At 36.1% G+C, this 19431-nt stretch overlaps 1 protein-coding gene and 1 pseudogene across 4 annotated transcripts in view; one reads left to right on the top strand and one right to left on the bottom strand.

Moving 5' to 3' along the window:
- Positions 1–19431, bottom strand: part of PDE4D (phosphodiesterase 4D, cAMP-specific) — a 1579839-nt gene that overhangs the window by 546139 nt on the left and 1014269 nt on the right. The gene's annotated exons all lie outside the window — the stretch shown is intronic.
- LOC105512440 lies at positions 18396–18994 on the top strand (annotated as a pseudogene).

Here is a 19431-nt window from a genome sequence, read left to right as displayed (position 1 = left end):
ATTATAATTATATTTTTAAATATTATCATTATAATTAATCCAGTGTTCATGAATTAACTAATATTTTCAGTTAAAGTTAGTTTCAACAATGTCAAAGAATAGGTACTATACAAATATCTCCTCTGTTAAAGATGAAACAAAATTAGAAATTAATAACAATGTATTTATTAAAAAACTCATTCCTTTGGAAAAAATTTAAAAAGCACTTCTAAATAACACTTAAGCCAGAGAAGAAATCAAAGGATTTATTAAATACTTAAAACTGAATAAATATATTGTGCATCAAATATGTAGGATTGTCACTAAAGCAATATAATTAAATCACTATATTAGAATTAAAGGCTACAACTCAAGGCTCAAAGCAATTTACTTAGAAAAAATAGGAAAATAAACACAAGAAAGTAAAGAAAGAAAATAATAATTATAAGAACAAATACTAATAACAGAAAATACAATAATAGAAATTTAAAAACAAATATATGAATATACTAATTAAGTAGTCAGGCAATTTGACACAAATGAGATACAGAAATAGAGGAAAAGAGAAAACAGCAACAAAATAAATTTTAAAGAGAAAAGAGAAAAATGGGCATAGTATAAGAGACAAAGGTAGAGTTTTAGATAGGTAGGTAGGTAGGTAGCTAGTTAGGTAGACGGATACAAAGATAGAGATCGTCTTAGTAGAGATAGACAGACATAGATGGATAAAAAACAGTAAAAATTTAAAGGAGGCATGACTTACCTGGAAAAATATAGAAACAGAAGATGTAAATGAAATAACTATTTACCATGTATATGGAAACAGCAGGAAAATGTAATGCATCTTGGAGAAATCATAAGGGTCTGAGTGAAAACTCTTCAGTTAAGTGAGGCAAAAGGAGCAGCAATGAAAAGTGGTGGCACTACTGATTCCAGCAGATAGGCAAGGAGATCTGAAAATATAATCTGTCCTACTTAAACCATTTTTTAAAATTCCTTCTGTTTCACCGTAAAACTTAAATCCAAGTACTGGTGATCATAAGAGTTAATTAGAGAAAGATAGAATCTGACTCATTTGTGATGAAAGACAAAATAAAATAAGATTAAAAAGTAAGTTATCAAGCAGGTCTTACTCAAATAGCATCTTTTTGGTTACAGAATGACAGGGGACACAAATATGACTGTGGAATTTGACCTAGTAATCCCACTTCTTAAAGATTATCTTAGTAAAATAAAAGCAGTTTGTTTAATTTAAAAGATAAGGAAAACTTCTAAGGATGCTTCTAGAGCCATCATTTCTAAAGTAGCAAATGAGAAAAGAGGCTTGAACATCAAAAACTACAAAAAGTTTCAATTAAGTCTGAATATTACGTAGTAATCAAAATGATACATGAGAAGACTGTGTCAGAAGAAAGAGCAATATTTAAGGAATAATAATGTGGTTTAAAAAGTAAGATAAAAAGTATACAATTATTATTATAGCTACATGAATATGCATATAATCAGTCAACATTGGGAAGGAAAAAAGAAAATAAAAATTGTTACATCGTGGTAGAATCATGGCTTAAGTAATTTTCAAAGTCCTTTTCTATATATGATTAGGAACTAATAAATTTTTTACCTATTCTACTTGTACTTGTTGACTAATATGCACAATGGTAGTAGGGACAGACTATCAGCTTTTACATTATTTTTGTGAATTCATCAGAAATTCACAAAACTAGAAAACAAGTATAAAATTCTTTAAAATGAGATATAAAAGTACAGCAGTTATGTTGCTTTTTCACTTTGATAAATATGCAAATAATAATTTTCAAAATATGTACCGCACAGGTTACATGGAAGTACCTGCTGTATCTTTATAATGAACAGTGTCCAGTCAATTCAATTTCCTTAAGTGATAGAATAGGCCAAGTTACAGCCCATTGGACAACATGATTTCAGAAACTTTTGTACATGATTAGCAATCTGAAAACACTGAATTTCTCTTCCACGGATTCAGCACTCTGATACCATTCTAATGAGGCTTTTACAAAATGGGGTAATTTGAGGTCTGAAGTGGGTTCAAAGATGTAACAAAGTTTGGCGCTCCAGAATATAAACAAAACATAACACGGGTGCGGAAGTCTAAACTTTTGAATGTACCCAATCTTAACATCTGGTTTTTGTGCTCAACTGCTTACAGTCATATAAAATGTCTAAAATGTTAATGACTCAGTGTTAAGTGAGAAAACTGAAAAATTAAGTTCTGCTGTTAAATACCAGTTTGTAAAATCTCCATGTTTAGAAATTCTAAAAATATTGATAGACTGCACCCTTTCGAATGCTGTGGCAGTCTATTCTCTGAAAGGAGCAGGCTAATTCAAGTGACCTGAAGATATTTTCTCTGTCTCTGTTTCCATTAAGGTTATATTCCTCTCTGGGTCAGCGAAATCAAACTTGCAGCATGCATGTCTAATGCAGAATCACTGATCAATCAACATGCTCTTTTCTGATGAGTCATGGAGCTCTGTATGCTTTCCGATATTTAAAAGGCCATAGTCCAGGAAGCTACTAACAATCAATGAGAGCTTTTTATCAAACAGACTTAATTAAAGAGAAGATGAATACATGAATGAACTTGGGGTAAAGGTGTTCAAATGTCTCTCCAATTTCACTTCAAGAATGTTCAACCCCATTGAACTGATAAAACCAAAATTCTGGATATACAGATGTAGGCTTCATCTTTATTGAAGGGTTTAATATTAGATTTCCTATTTAAAAGGAATGCAAACTGAAAAGATCATATTAATTCAGAAATCAGTTGGCAGATGTCAAATCAAGGAACATTTGTAAAAAAAAGTACAGATAGAGACATTTTTCTCAAATGAAATCTTATCACAGAATAGCAATACCACTGAACAAACAAGTATAAAGTAATACCAAGGACAAAGATAAAAAGTTACTTGTATTTTTTTTTTAAATTAGATGATCTCCAGTTTAAAAAATATGTCAAGGTATAAAATGTCAACATTTTGACTATACAGTTTAGATTGTTTTTCCTATTAATGTAGAAGCACATTACATATCGTTTTCAAAGTCTAAATGTGTTCTTTAAAAAAATGATAAATATGAAGGGCAAAATATTCATCTTAAACCAAGAGATAAAAATATAGAGGTTTTTCATGCCCTATCTTTTTAGTAATCAATGATTGAACAGTGAATATTGGTTTACAGTGCAGCTATTTAATTATTAATACATTTGTTTTTTTCTTGGAAGGATTTAATATTATTTTTACATTTTCTCCACTAAATACATCATTTCAAAATTGTCTACAGGAACATGCCCAAAAGAATGATCAAATATTTTGCAACTCTATGTCATATTAATATGAGATATAAAAACAGAATCAAGAATGATATCGACAAAAATCAGGTTAGCATATCATATCATCTGGATGATAGGTTTTCAATCTCCTAAAAATAATACATTACATTAATTATGCATATTTGAGCTTTAATGAGAAAACAGTGTAAGGATGAACAAAATCCTTTAACATCAGAGCTGACAGAGAGGTGAGAGGTTGCCCAGTTAATGAGGCAATTGAACCTGTACAAGACCACATGATTTGTGCAGTTCATAACCTTCATGAGCAGGCTAATGTCTCCTGTATATTCTTCTGTACCCTAATATCTATGTAGCATAGAAAAAAATCTCTTTGAATTGTTAAAGTAAAATGTCTTACATTGAAAGACAGTGCTTCCACATGCTAACAAGTAAGAATTTAAGAAAAACAGTATGTGAATGAAACAATGTGAAAGAAATCAAACTGAGTGGTAATAAAATAAACATGCTCCAGTGTGGACCACAGGATTTCATGAAGGATAATGACAGTCTTTCTCACATTTCTGAAGTTCACTGTAAAGACACAGGTTTAAATCTCAGTAAGAGAGATTGAGATTCAGGTATAAAGGAAAACTTAAAGGGAAAGTCAGTATACTAGGGCCAAATGATTTCCTGAAAGGTTACGAAAATGATAAGCATATACCTATTAGTTAATTATGCAAAATCACTGCAGAATTCAGTGAAAGGTTTATACTTTAAATGAAATCATGAAGCAAATTAAGCTTTTGACATAGGTCATTAAGTGACAAAACCAAGGTAAGTGTTTACATTTTTCAATTTAGAATCTCAGTCTACCACCTCCTCTTGATAGGGAGTGGGAGGTTATTACAAATTACTAGGGGCCCTACTTTTCCCAGTGGCCTCAAAAACATTTTTTAAATTAATTAATTAATTAATTTATTTATTTATTTTTACCTCATCAGGATCTAAATCTGTTTTTAGTGGCTTCGAAAACTGTGTCTAGGACTGAATTACTGAATTACATTTAAGACTGAACTAGTGAAATCAGTGACTAAACAAAACAATTTTCAAGAAACCATTCTCCTCATTGTTCAACAGACAAAAACCAATGAACTGCATCACTTACTAGCTATGTGGCTTTGGGCTAGTTATTGAACCTCCATGTAACTCTGTTTCTTCATCAGTAAGATGCTGATTATAATAGAATGGGTCTCAAAAACTAGTATAAAAGTGAGTTCCATGTAAAGAGCTTAGAATAAGAGGGTGTACACCTAATTCATTTAATAATGAAACTTAAAAACATTAAGAATCCTCAAGGATTACATGAAGCCGATCTGAATCATAAAGACCGGTTAAAAAGTCTAAACCAAATGTTAGCAAATAAAGCAGCAATAAATACATATTTTTCTATGTACATATATGTGTATGTATATTTGTGTGTGTATGGCATGAAAGGCTATAAACATGAGATGTTCTAATAATTCATGATGTTAAGAGATTAAAGGGGAAAAAAACCACAGAAAATTATTTAAACAACCATTCATGATAAAAATGTATGGCAAATTTGGAATAGGAGGAAGTTACTAAAACTGATCAAAGATATCTAATCTTGATGGTGAAATGTGGAAGCATGCTCTTTAAATGTAGACACAAGTAAAGAACGCTTGCTCTCTCCATTTCTATTTAACAGTCTTTTGAAAGCGTTGCTTTTTTTGGACAAGCGTCCTCACTGTCACCTGGGAGCTTGTTAGAAATGCAGACTCTCAGTGCCTGACCTACCACTGAACCAAGATCTTCATTTTAAAAGGATCCCTCAGGGATTCATATTTTAAAGTCAGAGAAGCATCCATGCAGCCAGTCAATAAATCATTTTAAAATGTGGTATAAAATATAGAGTATAAAAACTGGAATAGAAGAAACACATTTTTTGTTATTCACAGATGATATGATTGTCTACAAAGAATACCTAAAAGAATCAGAAGAAGCATTATCAAAAGTACATCAAAGTTTGAAAAGTTTCTAAATATTTGTTCGACATAAAAATTATTAGATTTGGATATAGCTGCAGCAAGCTTTTGGAAAATATAACTGAAAATTGTTGCCATTTTGCAATAGCAACAGAAGTCTACAGTGCATGTGAATAAAAAATGTGTAAGATCTTTGTAACAAAATGTATAAAATGTACTGAATAACACTAAAGGAGGCAATTAATAGAGAGTTATGCCACAAATACAGTTAGAAAGGTAAAACAGACCAACAATACTGATGTATGTCAAAGGTAGCACTACCAGTCAGTGGAAAAATGATAGAGCAGTCAATCGATGGTGCGGAAATAACTAGTTAGCCATATGGGAAACATATATAAAAGTGGATTTCTTCTCACACTGCACACAGAATTGAATTCCATATGTAAAATAACTTTACAGTAAAATTAAAAACTTCAAAAATGTTTAGAAGAAAAACATTGTTTTAATTGTAATTCATGAACTATACAATAGAATGGAAACAACACCATTTTATTTCATCTGGGACATTACTAGATGTAAAATAATAAAGTCTATTGATCTCTAAAGCAACTCAATAGGGAAAAAGGAGATAAAGGGGAACATCTAGGCAAATGATGTTCCCATACATGGACTTGCCAAAGCATTTGCAAGTTTCCCTTTAGAATTGATGTTTGGTCTCTTGCCTGTCCCTCCTCCCCAGGCAGTCACTTTCTCTTGGATTTTTTCCCCTCTTTCTTTAGCTTTTCCTTCTCAGTCCTGGCAACAGGCCTTCAACACCACACCGTCACCACTCCACCAAGTTTGGAGGGGTACGATTTTCAAAGGAACAAAGTTTTTGGAGTTGAGTTCCAGCACTAACATATGCATGGACGAAGATAACAAGTCTACAGCTTTCTGTTTTCCTTCCTATTGCTCTAGAAGAAAACGTTGCCAAGAAAAAGCCACTTCTAGTTTTTTCATAGAAAACAACCTGCTACTAAAGTATTTCTTAAAAAATCATTCTTTTCTTTGGGAGAAGATATTTCCAACATTTGTAATCAAAAGAAATTGCAGAATATTTTTAAAATTCTTAAAAATCGATCAGAAAAAAGAGCCTGGAAGAAACATGAGGAAGGCTTAGAAATATTTTTTATAGAAAAAGAAACACGAATCACTAACAATATTTTTAAGGCTCAAATGTATTATTTATCATTGAAATTAAAATAAAGAAATTAATATCATTTTACCACTAGATTGACAAAAAATTTGTCTTTCAAAAGACATAAGAGAGCTTTTATAAACTGTATGTGATCACATATTCTTTCTCCAACACTCCTTGAGAACCACTGGATTGTAAATTTACATACTCATACACATACATATGCACACACACAGGCACATGCACTTACACACATACACAGTCACGTAAGGTTAAAATACGGTAAACATTTTCTAAGTCACTTAAAATTATTGCCTGTGGATTTTCCATGTAAAATATTAAACTCTTCCAATGTTTGAACTTAATGGTTATTGAGGAATATGTAAAACTATTAGCTTTCTTGATTTAGTGTAGTTAATATTGTTTATAAAGGAAAGAAAAAAATGCTTGGTTACAAGGTCATCTCATTTTAAGATTACATTGATTAAAAATGTAGTATAGAAAGGGCATCTAACCCCCATTTCACTATCCTGCACTTAAAACTTCTTTAACCTTGTATAAAATGCATGCATATTCTTTAAAAGTCTTTTTTGTAAAAGAAGTATTAGATTTTTAATGTAAATTATAAGAAATATAATGTTTACTAATGTCATCAAGAATGGCAGGTCAAATTTATCTGGTTTTTAAAGATGAAATGCCTACTTTTACAGTCACCTTTCAACCTTTGTTTTAGACCCTAGGATTCATTTGGCACAGGTTTGCCTATTTAGGCCACAGTTTCCTTATATAGGGTTGAGCTGCATTCAAAGGTAGTGTTTAAGTGTATGGACTTGGGTGCTAGATCACTGTGCATCAACACCCAGCTCAGACACTTACTGGGTGTGATGTAGGATAACTAACAGAGCCTCATTAAGCTTTGGTTTCCTCGCTGGTAAAATGAAGCTGAAAGGAGGATATATCTCATAGGGTTGTAGCAGTTACATGAATTAAAATACCTGAGCTATTTAGAGCTGCGCCTGGTTCATAGCAGGTGATCTAGGAGTGTTATCGTTCTTTACATTATTCACATTTAATAGCAAATCATACTGCAGAAAACGGTGTCAATGCAATGGTCATTACAGGCAATCTAAGTTGCTTTTGCTCTTGACAGAATTTTACACTTTCAAAGTTCCCAGTAAAAAAGAATGCTAATACTATTTATAAAACAGAACAAAGAATTCCTTGACAATTTAAATACCTAAATTTATTACTTAAATCAATTTATTATTTGTTGTTGCTGACTTCCACTAAAATGTGCCCAATAGTTTTATGAATGTCTTCCTCTTCCAGTCAGTACTTTTAGCAGGTTTAATTCTCAAGCATTCCAATTGGATGTGCTAGAATTTGGCTCCTATTAACTCATGATTTTGTCCTAGTGATTAATTTATCCTACCAGATTGAATAAGTATATATGTATGTGTGTATGTGTGTGTGTGTGTGTGTGTGTGTGTGTGTGTGTATATATATATAAATATAAATTTATACCAGTGGCAAAATAATGATTTTGTTTTGCCAGTTTGTAAGGTAAAATGATGTTTGCTCCCTATTGTCTTTCTTTTCTTAAAAATAAAAAATAAAGCACGCTTGAGTATTTTTACTGTCTGCACACTCTTTAACCTCATGTCTTATTGTGTAGCTGAGTCATGACGAATATGACAAATACACATCCTTAATGTTCTGTTGTGTCAGTGCTGGGCTGTGCACTGTGGTGGCTGCCCAGGAGGAGGGGATGCAGGACTTGAGCACTCACATCAAGGATCTTATATCAATTTAGGAAGACAGAACCAAAACACCCAAAACAACAGTTAGCAATACCAAATGGTTTCATTTCAACCCATGATAGTGTACAGGAGTTGAATAAACAACAGGAATGAAGGAGGGGAAGATGGCAATAGTCAGGGAATGTTTCATGGCTGAAGGGGTCACTTACCCCCAATTCAGGCATTCAACTACTAGCTTCATGATTCTGCCATACCCACATTTCTATGTCATGATTTTTGTTGTATCTGAGTCCCCTATATACTATTATTTATTTTAAAAATTCTGTAATAGATTAGATTTTTAAAAACTGAAATAAAATGCCTTCATTTAAAGAAGAAACTTTCTATCACAACTATAAATGGAAAGTCAGTACCTCTTGCCATAAATGCAGCGTAAACAGAACAACCTTATTAGTTTCTATCCAGATAATGCTGCCTTACAAACGCACTAGGCTAGAAGCCAGTGTTGTCTCTGTTTATAAGACAAAGCAGGTATTAATAAGTGTTAGAGACTTAGTAATGCCAACATGAGACTTTCTGCTGTCCTTCCTTCTTCCCTACTATCTTTCTTCCCTTCCTTTCTTCTTTCAACTTTCCTCTCTCTCCCTCCTTACACCTCTTCCCTTCTTCCTTCCATCCTTTAGCAAATATTCATTGAGCACCTATTACGTGACAGGTACCATTCTAGGCACAGAGGATGCAGCAGTGAAAAAATAGACAAAAGCTCTTGCCCTTATAGAGCTTACATTCTTGTTGGAGAAAGACAGTCAATAAACAGATAACAAAATATACAGTAGGTCCTAGGTGTTATGAAGAAAAATACAGCAGGGAGTGTCAAGGTGAAGACAAAGCATGAATAGGAAAGGATTACTGCTAAAGTAACGTATGAGCAACGATCTTAAGGGCAGGGTGGAACCAGCCATGTAGATACTTAGAGGAAGAGAATTCCCAGCACTGGGAACAGGTAGTGCAAAGGCTGTGATGCAGAACATGCTTGGCACATTCAGGGAACACTAATGAAGTCAGAGTGGAGAAGTGAGTGGGTGAGGCAGACAGTGGTTTGAGAAGATGTCAGATCCAGGTCACTTGAAAGGTGTGGTAGACATAGGTCATGCAGAAGTTTAACAGACATAGCGAGAATTTGACTTTGACTCTAGATGGCATGCCATTGGATGACTTTAAGCAGAGAGCAACACGATGTGAACTAATTGCTGTTTTTGTAGAATAACTCTGCTATGAGAAGATTAGACTGGATGGGCAAAAGCACCAGTCAGAAAACTGGTTAGGAGGGTATTTCCATTAATTTAAGAGAAAGATGATATTATAGTCTTGTGGTAAGCATCGGAAGTAGTAAGAAATATTGGATTTGTTGGGCAAAGTGTATCCACCACCCCCCAAATACACACACACACACACACACACACAAATCTCTATCTCAGCATTTATACATTTATGGTTTATAAATGATGCTATTTATGGGTGGGACATGGTACCTCAGGCCTGTAATCCCAGCTCTTTGGGAGGCTGCGGCAGGGGTGGGGGGATCACTTGAGGTCAGGTAAAACCTCATCTCTACTTAAAATACAAAAAAATTAGCTGGGCATAGTGGCCGGCACTTGTAGTCCCAGCTACTTCGGAGGTTAAGGCAGGATAATCACTTGAACCTGGGAGGCAGAGGTTACAGGGAGCCAAGATCACACCACTGCACTCCAGCCTGGGCAACAGAGTGAGATTCTGTCAAAACAACAAACAAACAAAAAAAGAAACATGAGACCATTTATGGGGATGGGGCTGTTCTCCCTGCCCCAAATTTGTTGTCAGTGACTGGCAATCGTTTGTAAACCTTACTGACCACAGTGCCTGAGAAAGGTGCTTAAAAGGTTTGTGTGACTGATTTCAAATGAGTGGAATAACGATGGGCACAGAGGAAAGAAGGCTCACAGTAGGCATTTGTGGCAAGAAGATCTACGTGGGAAGCGCAGAAAGGCATGGACATTGTGGTGAGGGGCCTCTCAGGGAAACTGAGGTTCACATTAGAATGTATTTCACGTGAAAGAAGTAGAACTAAGAGAAGTACAAGAGGAGAATAGATTTAAGATGACAGGAAAGAGGCCAAGTTTCATGGAACCTTTATTTTTTAAAAAAAGAAATTCAATATAGGTTAGATTTAGGAAATCAGGATTAGGAAAGGGCTCAGGATTTACTACATAACTTTCATTTTTAAATCAGTAAAACATTCTGAAATCCTTACATTTCAACTATCAATTCACTGAATAATGACAATATTTTGATTATTTTGTTGCTTTTAAGGGATAAAAAAGAGCTGTTCATAACTAATGGAATATGTATATGCACACATACACACATATACATATATATACACATATATACATATATACGTGTGTGTGTGTGTATATGTGTGTGTGTGTGTATAAGAAATTCCTCAGTTTCAAAGACTGGCATAGAAACGTTCCTATAGATATACAAGGATCATTTACACTCCTAGGATGAACAGACATGCTGGCATCATGAAGGTTTACTGGGGTTAATTAGGTACCTTTCAAGGGAGATAAAGGAACAATAGGACATCACTACTAAAAGAAATATCTGCTGCAAAATAAAACTAATCGAAAACTGAGGCAGGACTAGGAGAGCAGTAGAGAATGATGCACCACTGAGAATGGGGGAAGAGGAATGAAGGCAGGTACACCTGGAAGAAAGGTGGCTGGAGGAGCAGATGTCTTGTCTTTACATCGGGGCATTCCTCATGTATAAGGGAGACTTGGCCCATCTTGCATAAAGCAGTCAGGTCAGAGTGAAAATAAAAACAGATGTATAACTACCCAGTCTCTTGATGGAAACGTAGAGACCCCAAGTCTGGTATGGAAGGGACACAAAGCCAACAGCTATTTTTGCAGGTAAAAGAGAGGATTTTTTTGTTTCCTAATCCACGTCATCCTCATCTCTTGCCTTTACCTATAGATACAGCTTTCTAATTGGCCTTGCAGGTCAACACTTGTCCCTCTGTGCACCATTCTTCTCTCAGTCAATTACTGGCCTCTAAACTCTTTTTGAATAAATAGCAAATCTTATATTATCTGTTTCAACCTCATTTCCTGACACTCTTTCCCCACTTTACTCCAAATTGCATAACTTCCTGGTCAGTTCTTTCAAAGTTGCCTGTTCTAACACTAACTTCTTCCTCCCTCCCCAAACTATCTCTACAGTTAAGTTTATGTCCTCTTCTTATTTGATCCTGTGGCAGCTTCCATCTGTCTGTCATAATATTTGATACACTTGTAATTCTAGATCTGTCACCCCAGAATGTATAAAAGTGTCTGGTACATGGTAAACACTTAAATATTTGTTAACCGTTGAAGGTTAAATGTTTACTATTGATGAACACGAAGCTAAAAAGATAGTAGCTGATAATTATCAAGAATGAAAGGGTTTTTACACTAATTTACATTTCAGATAAGGTACAGCTGGCTCTTAGAGATGTTAAAAATAACATCGAATACGAACAAGTTTTCACTGAGATTAAAAGAAAACTCAGGTTTGAAATTACTATAGAACATTGTATAATTTCCCATGTTCACCAATTTAAAAAATACAGTACACTTTAAACAGAGTTCATGTAAGGTATATTTGAGAATCAATTCAGCTCCTTGGTGAAAAAAATTAAAATTTGGAATAGTTAATTGAATGGCTATCATTTACATATTTTAAATATTTGTTCTTGAACTATGAATAACCACATAGAAATGTGAGAAAAATTGAATTTAAGAGGCTATTTATTTGGAGTATACTTTTAAAGCAAGTCTTATGAATCATGGTAAATACTCTTATATGTATGCTCAGGGTATTTGAGTGCACTTTATTCTCCAATTAAACCCAAGACTTAGAGACAGTTGCTAGCCACACACAAACAGTGTCACTGTCCACTATTTTACACAAACGGCAATGAGTAGCAGGGGAGGGTGAATTCCCCAGTCCTCAGTTACTTCTGGGTGTGTCCCAGATGTTTAAGCTGCGTGTTAACTAACTCATTTAGGCCCCCAGAGTAACTATTAATGCACCAAAGCTACAATTTGAGAAGACCTTTTATTTCTGAGAGACCTGGAAGAATCGCCAACAATTTGTAATATTTGTTCTTACCTGGGCAAAGAATCTTGTGGAGTAAAATTGCTTACAGATAACCTCTATTGCTATAGGGAAAGTTTCAGTTCACTTGAGTAAGAATTATCCTTATTCAATTTTCAGAAGACCTCTATTGCTATAGGGAAAGTTTCAGTTCACTTGAGTAAGAATTATCCTTAAAAGGGATAGAAAAATTCAGGAATGGGACAATATTGACTTCCCAAGACTCCAAGGTGTATATGCCATTTAGACAAAGTTTTTAGCCTTGAAAAGGAACATCTTGTATTATTGTTAATGTGAATATTTATGAAGCACTATCAGTAGGCCTAACTCAGTCCCTGCTCAATTAGGTTATAATTTAATTAGTCCTAAATGCAAATCCTCTAAATTGGGGTGGTTGGCTTTGAAATGAATGCCAACCAATATCATTATTGATGGCTCACTATCTTCTGCTTCTCTCTCTCATTTCTCTTTTCTTCTTACCTTATACATACATTTTGCTCTCATACACCCAACCTCCCTGAATTGAAAGGGTGTAAATCAAGGTACACCTGCAAAAGCAGAAGCCCTGTGGTCCACACTGAACTTTAAAATCCATACTAGTGTTTTGTACCTGAAAATTATAGGGATGTTTTGTGAATGTTTATAGGTCTAACACAGTTATCAAATATCAGTTTTGAATTACGAAAACATTTCTAAGATATTATGCAAACTAAACTCTAAATTGAGTTCTCTGTTTCCATTTGAATTTCACATATCTAAATTTCCTATATTTTTTCTGAGAGAGCTCCATATTTGTGCAGGAGTTGGTTCACTGCACAACATTTCTTACAGGGTAGATAGCACACCTTATTTTGCGCTACATTCGCTCTTGGGAAACCTCAGTTGTATTACAATCATAGATGGTCACTTACTAATATAGAAAGTAGAAAAAAATGCTGCCCCTATGAAAACTATTTAATAACTTTAATAAGCTGCTTTGTATATAAGTAAATAAAAAGATATACTTTCTTTCACCAAAGCAAACTCTTTGATATGGTCTAGCTCTGTGTCCTCAACCAAATCTCAACTTGAATTGTAATCCAAATTGTAATCCCCACGTTTTGGGGGAGGGTCCTCATGGGAGGTGATTAGATCACGGAAGAGATTCCCCCATGCTGTTCTAACAATAGTGAGTGACTTCTCTGGAGCTCTGATGGTTTTATAAGGGTTTTTTTCCCCCTCCGCTCTACACTTCTCTCTCCTGCTGCCATGTGAAGAAGAACATGTTTGCTTCCCCTTCCACCATGACTGTAAGTTTCCTGAAGCCTCCCCAGTCATGTGGAACTGTGAGTCAATTAAACCTGTTTCCTTTACAAATTACCCAGTCTCAGGCAGTTCATTATAGCAGTGTGAGAATGGATTAGTACAGTAAGCTGGTACTGAGAGTAGTGTGGCACTACTGCAGATACTTGAAAATATGGAAGCGATTTTGGAACTAGGTAACAGGAAGAGGTTGAAACAGTTTGGAAGGCTCAGAAGACAGGAAAATGTGGGAAACTTTACAACTTCCTAGAGACTTGGAGGGCTCAGAAGACAGAAAGACATGGGAAAATTTGGAACGTCTGAGAGACTTGTTGAATGGCTTTGACCAAAATGCTTATAGTGATATGAACAATGAAGTCCAGGCTGAATTGGTCTGAGAGGGAGATGAGGAACTTGTTAGAAACTGGAGCAAAGGTCACTCTCGCTACGCTTAGCAAAGAGGCTGGTGGCATTTTGTCCCTGCCCTAGAGACCTGTGGAACTGTGAATTAGAGAGATGATTTAGAGTATCTGGTGGAAGAAAATTCAAAAGGAAGCACACCATAAAAGTTTGAGAAATGTGCAACCTGATGATGTGATAGAAAAGAAAAACCCATTTTCTGGGGAGAAATTCCAGCCAGCTGCAGAAATTTGCATAAGTAATGAGGGGCTGAATGTTAATCACCGAGATAATGAGGAAAATGTCTCTAGGGCCTGTTAGAGGCCTTCACAACAGCCCCTCCTATTACAGGCCTGGAGGCCAAGGAGGAAAGACCTTATTTTGTGCGGTGGGCCTAGGGTCCCCCTGCTCTGTGCAGCCCTGCATCCCAGCTGCTTCAGTCCCAACCATGGCTAAAAGTGGCCAACATACAGCTCAGGCCATTGCTTCAGAAGGTCCAAGCCTCAAGGCTTAGCAGCTTACACGTGGTGTTGGGCCTGCAGGTGCACAGAAGTCAAGAACTGAGGTTTGGGAACCTCCACCTAGATTTCAGAGGATGTATGGAAATGCCTGGATGTCCAGGCAAGAGCCTGCTGCAGGGACGGGGCCCCCATGGAGAACCTCTGCCGGGGCAGTGCAGTAGGAAAATGTGGGGTGCAAGCTCCCATGCAGAGTTCCCACTGGGGCACTGCATAGTGGAGCTGTGGTAAGAGGGCAACCATGCTCCAGACCCCAGAATGGTTGATCCACCAAGAGCTTGCACTGTGTACCTGGAAAAGCTTCAGACACTCAATGCCAGCCCATGAAAGCAGCCAGGAGTGGGGCTGTACCCTGAAAAACTACAGGGGTGGTGCTTCCCAAAGTGGTGGGGGCCACCTCTTGCAACAGCGTGACCTGGATGTAAGACATGGAGTCAAAGGAGATCATTTTGGAATTTTAATGTTTAATGACTGCCCTATTGGATTTTGGACTTGCATGGGGTCTGTAGCCCCTTTGTTCTGGCCAATTTCTCCTATTTGGAATGAGTGTATTTACCCAATGCCTGTACCTCCACTGTATCTAGGAAGTAACTAACTTGCTTTTGATTTTACAGGCTCATAGGTGGAAGGGACTTGCCTTGTCTCAGTTGAGACTTTGGACTTGGACTACCTAGTTAATGCTGAAATGAGTCAAGACTTTGGGAGACTGTTGGGAAGTCGTAATTGTGCTTTGAAAAGTGAGAAAGATGAGATTTTGGAGGGAGAAAAGGTGGAATGATATGGTCTGGCTCTGTGTCTTCACTCAAATCTCGAATTGTAATCCAAATTGTAATCCCCATGTTTTGGGAGAGGGAACCTCATGGGAGGGGATTAGATCATGGGAGCAGTTCCCCCTGCTGTTCTCATGATAGTAACTTCTCAGGAGATCTGATAGTTTTATAAGGGGCCTTTCCCCCCTTCACTCTGCACTTCTCTCTCCTGCTGTCATGTGAATAAGGATATGTTTGTGCCCCCTTCCACCATGATTTTAAGTTTCCTGAAGCCTTTCCAGCCATGCAGAACGGTGAGTCAACGAAACCTGTTTCCTTTATAAATTATCCAATCTCAAGTAGTTCTTTATAGCAGCATGAGAATGGACTAATACACCCTTGTAGTGATTAACATTTTCATCTTTTAAGAATAATCAAAAATAGATGTGCAGCAAAAATGTCATACCATTGCTTCCTGTGCCCTGTGATGCACAGTGGAGCAACGCAGCACTCCTCACGAGATAAACATTCTCAAATAACAGTACAGGGCACGCAGTCCTAGGAAGGCAGACCACACAGCTTAGAAAAAGTATACGCTGCAGCTTGAAGTGCAAACCACAATGAGGCAACAAGGAGTTTATGTCCACTCTCAATGTAAAACATATCTCTGTTAGGTCCTGAAATCCCTATGGTTCTCTGCAGTCACCCATCAATGACAACTAAGGGACCATGAAGGGGGAGACATGGACTGGCATTGTCTGCTGCACCATTCTCCTGGTGGTTTGATTAGAAAACACTGAAACTGGAGGATACGTTTTGAAAATAATTGTATGCGTGCTTCAATGCATCTTTTCTCTCTACTTTGAAAGTCAGGTAAAGTCAAATGCATATATATTCTTATTATTTACATCAATGACTGTTTCAGGAGGTTGACATGTCTTGTTATCAAAAACCACAAAAATTTGAATGTTGATCAACATTTAAAATGGCAACAGGAATCTTTTCCCATTGTTTAATTTTATTTATTTATTTATTTTTGAGACAGGGTCTTGCTCTCTCTCCCTGGCTGGAGTACAGTGGCGTGATCTCTGTTCACTGCAACCTCCGCCTCTCAGGCTCAAGCAATCCTCCCACCTCAGCCACTCTAGTAGCTAGGGACTACATGCGCATGCCACCACGCTTGGCTAATTATTTTGTATTTTTTTGTAGAGATGGGGTTTTGCCATATTGCCCAGGCTGTTCTCAAACTCCTGGGCTCAAACAACCCACCAGCCTTGGCCTCCCAAAGTGCTGGGATTACAGGCATGAGCCACCATACCTGGCCAATTTTATTTCTTATTTGTCCTTTTTTGTTTGTATAGCCATTCTCCTATTGATAGACACTGTTCATTTTAATTTTTGACTACAACAAAGAATGTTTTTGGGAAATTTTTAAATTTATTTTCTTCTTATGCCAAAATAAAAGCTTATAACAGAAAATACAGGCAAAACGTGAATATGTAAAAGTTTCTGCAATTGTACTTACCCTGAAATAATCACTGAATGTTATGGTGGTTGTTGTGGTGTGTGCATGCATGCAAGTGTGTTTACAACATTCATCTTTTTCTGAGTATAAGCTTATATGTAAATTTTCAATTTACATATATGAATAAGCAAATGCATAAATTTGTAAAAATTGAATGGTACTATACATACTTTTTATAAGATCCTTTTTTTAATCCTGTAAGGCTATTAAAATACTCAAAACACTATCCATATTCTAGTACTACGTTCGCAAAGTATTCATTTTAAAATATCACTGTAGTAGAGTATATTACAGCAGGTAAAGAAGTTCAGTTGAAAGTTACACTCCTAATATTTGAGAGAGATAAGAATGAAGTTTGATGTACTTAATCCTATTGCAATAAAGTGAACTTTCAAATATTTCAAGCCTTCACTGCAAAGTAAAATAAGATCTATTCTTATTTCTTCAAAAATTTTATATATTTAAGCAGGTAAGGTGTCTCCAGCTGAAAGAAATACTTTTATGGCCAGCCTTTCAAATTATACACCACTTTCTTCTCTTTTAATTCTTCTGTCTCAGATATTTAATTAATAAGAGCTGCTGTAGCAAGGGGCTTGTCTATAATTTTATTGTCACCATTTCTGAGTCATCTACTTCTGATTTGTTTTAAAATCAAATGCAAGGTATTTGGCTAACATACAATCACCATGAGCTAGGAATATAACAAATAAACCAATGACAGCCTTCTCTGATGCACTCTTACTTTTATCTGAATCATTTTGCTAAGAGAAATTATTTATTCATTAAAAGTCTTAAGTATCCTTCTGTTATATCCGAAACCTCAATTCCTCAACTCCTTTTTTGTTAGTTGGTCATCAGTCATCAACCATCATCCACTTAAAGTCAATGATGTGAACTGTATGCTTAAAGGTAAGCAAAATTCTTTTAAGTTCTGCTTTGAAAAGAGGGAACAAAACCCTTGGTGACAGGAGTTTGTAATCTAAAAGGGGCACTGTGATTAAGTGACATATTGAAGAACACATACATGTATGCCAGGAAACAAATCTATACTGAGTACAATCAGAAACAGAGATTCTATCAGACATATTATAAAGCTTGCTTAAGGAAGCCTGAGGGAGCAGTGACAATCTTTATTATGGAAAAGGGTATAGTTTGAGAAAATAATATTACATCAAACTGGCAAGGACAGCTAAGAGAATGGATGACAGAATCAGGATATAAAAAGAGCATAAGGCCTAAATATAACCAGATGGAGTTAAATAGGGTCATATTTGAAGTCCTGCCCTTTGGTTAAAACAAAAACATCTAACTGAGCAGCTGCCGAAAGAGAAGGAGATGGTGCCTAAGTCAAGCCCTTTTAGTTAAGTGCATAATGTCACAACAATACGATGAGGCAGCCAGCATCTATCTAAACTAAAGTCATTTTCATTGATAAATCACCCCCAGGACAAGGCAATGAAAAAAAGAGTCTCTATGATGCTCTGAGCTAATTGAATTACTTTAGGAATTTCTGGAATTTGCTCATCTTTGGGCCATTAAATTACAAAAGAAGGTTATGAGATAGGAGCTAGTCTAATGGGGAGTCACTAGAAAAGGAAAGAGATGTGATAGTATAATGGTAGCCAACTTAAGGAATAGAAAACATAGGGAACAGACCTGATGGTTACAGATACAAAAGTGTCACATGAAAATGGAATTTCAGGCAGTTGTGCACTGGGTCACCAAAATGTCATTCCCAAAGTATACTCCGTCGCACCTGGCCACTCTGTCCTTGACCCTCAGCCAAGTATGACATATCTCTGGAAGCCCGGCAGATGCAGGCTGAACGGTTGGCCATAAGAGCCCAGTTAAAACAAGACTACCTGCTTCAGTACAACAACCCTAACCGTCAAGAGCTCACTGAAGATCTTGCCTTGATTCGTTGAACCTATGCAAGATCAGCAAATGTCTATCCTAATTTCAGACTCACTCCTAAAAACTCACTCTTGGAAGCTCTGTGTGGAATCGGGCCCCTCTTCTTCTGGTATTATGTTTTCAAAACTGACAGGGATAGAAAAGAAAAACTTATCCAGGAAGGAAAATTGGATGGAACATTTAACATCTCATATTAAGTCTGGCAATGATGACTATATGGATTCTTACTTAAATAAATCATCTATTAATCATTAAAAAAAAAGAAAGAAAATGGAATTTCACTCGCCCTGTGTGTTTCCAAGATTAACAAGTAGGAGTAATGCTACTTAGAAGTTTTGTGGAGGCCAAAGTTCAGTGAAAGCAAGACCCAGCCAGCAACACAGAGCCAGCCAATGACACATTAACATTGACCAGGAGAAGGATGACCAGCAGTGGGGGCACAAGCATTGACCTTTGAAGGGTCACATCGTAGCTGTGTTAGCACTGAACCACAGGGCACTGGTGTCTTCTTTCATTCTGAAAATTCGGATTCAACAAAAAAGTTTGTTTCCTTCCCAATTTACCTTCCTTTGAACTAATTAAACTTCTGTCCTCTTCATCCCTCAACTATTAAATATTAAAAAATATGTTGACT

This window comes from Colobus angolensis, unplaced genomic scaffold (genome assembly GCF_000951035.1).
Source record: "Colobus angolensis palliatus isolate OR3802 unplaced genomic scaffold, Cang.pa_1.0 Scaffold212, whole genome shotgun sequence".
NCBI lineage: Eukaryota > Metazoa > Chordata > Mammalia > Primates > Cercopithecidae > Colobus > Colobus angolensis.
This window is presented reverse-complemented; position numbering and strand designations above follow the sequence as displayed.